This window comes from Ptychodera flava (assembly GCF_041260155.1).
Source record: "Ptychodera flava strain L36383 chromosome 3 unlocalized genomic scaffold, AS_Pfla_20210202 Scaffold_25__1_contigs__length_14229661_pilon, whole genome shotgun sequence".
In the NCBI taxonomy this organism is placed as follows: Eukaryota; Metazoa; Hemichordata; class Enteropneusta; family Ptychoderidae; genus Ptychodera; species Ptychodera flava.
This window is the reverse complement of record NW_027248279.1, coordinates 7,106,448-7,109,954: the sequence shown is the minus strand read 5'-3', so window position 1 is coordinate 7,109,954 and position 3,507 is coordinate 7,106,448. Positions and strand designations below refer to the sequence as shown.

Sequence of the window (3,507 nt, the reverse complement as noted above, 5' to 3'; positions counted from 1 at the left end):
TATGTTGTACAACACCATAATATATGTAGCGTTCATGAAAAGGTATTGAAAGAGATGGATTTACCGTAGTCTGCAGGTTAATCTCACACTTAGCATCGATGAGAATTTTTAGGGCATCAGAGTGGCCGTTTTGGGCGGCAATGTGAAGGGGTGTAAATCCTGTCTGTAATGATATCGTTATGGTGCATGAAGAAGAAAATCATTACATTGAAGCTCCATAGCTGTACATGACCTGATACTAATATACGATTTTTCGAGAAAAGTGGTTACTCAAATCGTAGTTTAATATATGCAAACAATCGTTATACAGTTAAACATTCACTTCGTTAAGAAATTCAATTCAGTTTCGATACGAAAAGACTTCATCTAAAAATACTGGTATAAGGAATATTTTACGTCACATACAAACGGCTTTATAAATACCTATGTCAAAAACAAAAACAAACGAACAAAATGACCTTCATCGCTTTTCCAAAGTTTCATTGAAATTATCAGCAGAATTTTTTAATTCGAAATAGTGCGCATATCTCCACATGTACATTAATCATGAACGAAGGATCGAAATGTAGCCTTTGCGTCAATTTTATATATCGTAGACAAGCGATGTTATAATTTAAATATCAACATCTAAAGATAATGAATGAAGACAAAATCACATTTCAATGGAAGACAGAAAGGCATTCCAATAATGCCTGTTATGTTGTACAACACTATGATACAGCTAAAAACGCATGAAAAGGCGTTTAAAAGTATGAGTTTACCTTTTCATGCACGTTAATAGTAGATCCAGCATCGATGAGAATTTTAAGGGCATCAGAGTGGCCCTTTTGGGCGGCAATGTGAAGGGGTGTAAATCCTTCCTGTAAAGATATCGTTATGGTGCATGAAGAAGAAAATCATTACATTGAAGGTCCATAGCTGTACATGACCTGATACTAATATACGATTTTTCGAGAAAAGTGGTACTCAAATCTAGTTTAATATATGCAAACAATCGTTATATAGTTAAACATTACCAACTCCGTTAAAATGCAATTCAGTTTCTATACTAAAAGACTTTATCTAAAAATACTGGTATAAGTAATATTGTACGTCACATACACACGGCTTTATAAATACCTATGTCGAAAACAAAAACAAACGAACAAAATAACCTTCATCGCTTTTCCATAGTTAAAGTAAAATTATCAGCAGAATTTTATAATTCGAAATAGTGCAATATCTCCACATGTACATTAATTATGGACGAACGATCTAAATGTAGCCCTTGCATCAATTTATATATCGTAGACAAGCGATGTTATAAATATCAACATCTAACAACAAACTATTTTAACGTAGACCAAAATCACCTTTCTATGGAAGACAGAAAGGCATTGGAATAAAGCGTGTTATATTGTACAACACCATACTATATGAAGCATTCATAAAAAGTATTGAAAAAGATGGATTTACCGTAGTCTGCAGGTTAATCGCACACTTAGCATCGATGAGAATTTTTAGCGCATCAGAGTGGCCCTTTTGGGCGGCAATGTGAAGGGGTGTAGATCCTTTCTGTAATGATATCGTTATGGTGCATGAAGAAGAAAATCATTACATTGAAGCTCCATAGCTGTACATGACCTGATACTAATATACGATTTTTCGAGAAAAGTGGTTACTCAAATCGTAGTTTAATATATGCAAACAATCGTTATATAGTTTAACATTACTCACTTTGTTAGAAATGCAATTCAGTTTCTATACGAAAAGACTTTATCCAAAAGTGCTGGTATAAGGAATATTTTACGTCACATACAAACGGCTTTATAAATACCCATGTCAAAAACAAAAACAAACGAACAAAATGACCTCCATCGCTTTTCCAATGTTACATTGAAATTATCATCAGAATTTTTTAATTTTAAATAGTGCAATATCTCCACATGTACATTAATCATGGACGAAGTGTCTAAATCTCAATTTTATATATCGTAGACAATCGATGTTATAAGTATCAACATCTTAAGACAAAATATTTTAACGTAGACCAAAATAACCTTTCTGTGGAAGACAGAAAGGCATTCTAATAATGCCTGTTATGTTGTACAACACCATAATATATGTAGCATTCATGAAAAGGTATTGAAAAGAGATGGATTTACCGTAGTCTGCAGGTTAATATCACACTTAGCATCGATGAGAATTTTCAGGGCATCAGAGTGTCCGTTATGGGCGGCAATGTGAAGGGGTGTAAATCCTTCCTGTAATGATATCGTTATGGTGCATGAAGAAGAAAATCATTACATTGAAGCTCCATAGCTGTACATGACCTGATACTAATATACGATTTTTCGAGAAAAGTGGTTACTCAAATCGTACTTTACATCAGCAAACAATCGTTATATAGTTAAACTACACTTCGTTAAGAAATTCAATTCAGTTTCTATACGAAAAGACTTCATCTAAAAATACTGGTATAAGGAATATTTTACGTCACATACAAACGGCTTTATAAATACCTATGTCAAAAACAAAAACAAACGAACAAAATGACCTTCATCGCTTTTCCAAAGTTTCATTGAAATTATCAGCAGAATTTTTTAATTCGAAATAGTGCAATATCTCCACATGTACATTAATTATGCACGAAGGATCTAAATGTAGCCCTTGCGTCAATTTTATATATCGTAGACAAGCGATGTTATAAATATCAACATCTAAAGATAAAACTCTTTAACACCCATGAATGTAGACAAAAATTACCTTTCAATGGAAGACAGAAAGGCATTGTAATAATGCCTGTTATGTTGTACAACACCATAATACAGCTAAAAACGCATGAAAAGACGTTTAAAAGTATGAGTTTACCTTTTCATGCACGTTAATAGTAGATCCAGCATCGATGAGAATTTTTAGGGCATCAGAGTGGCCGTTTTGGGCGGCAATGTGAAGGGGTGTAAATCCTTCCTGTAATGATATCGTTATGGTGCATGAAGAAGAAAATCATTACATTGAAGCTCCATAGCTGTACATGACCTGATACTAATATACGATTTTTCGAGAAAAGTGGTTACTCAAATCGTAGATTAATATATGCAAACAATCGTTATATAGGTAAACATTCCACTCCGTTAAAAATGCAATTCAGTTTCTATACGAAAAGACTTTATCTAAAAATACTGGTATAAGTAATGTTGTACGTCACATACACACGGCTTTATAAATACCTATGTCGAAAACAAAAACAAACGAACAAAATGACCTTCATCGCTTTTCCATAGTTTAATTAAAATTATCAGCAGAATTTTTAATTCGAAATAGTGCAATATCTCCACATGTACATTAATTATGGACGAAGGATCTAAATGTAGCCCTTGCGTCAATTTTATATATCGTAGACAAGCGATGTTATAAATATCAACATCTAACGACAGACTATTTTAACGTAGACCAAATCACATTTCTATGGAAGACAGAAAGGCATTGTAATAATGTCAGTTATGTTGTACAACACCATACTATATG

The 3,507-nt window shown here is 33.1% G+C and overlaps 1 long non-coding RNA gene across 1 annotated transcript; it reads right to left on the bottom strand.

Moving 5' to 3' along the window:
* LOC139125609 (uncharacterized) lies at positions 1 to 2,237 on the bottom strand. Its single transcript, XR_011550297.1, has 4 exons — positions 2,145 to 2,237; positions 1,456 to 1,554; positions 762 to 860; positions 1 to 163 (listed from the first exon to the last, which is right to left on the bottom strand). It is a non-coding gene; the product is annotated as an uncharacterized lncRNA (long non-coding RNA).
* Positions 2,238 to 3,507: the final 1,270 nt, after the last annotated feature.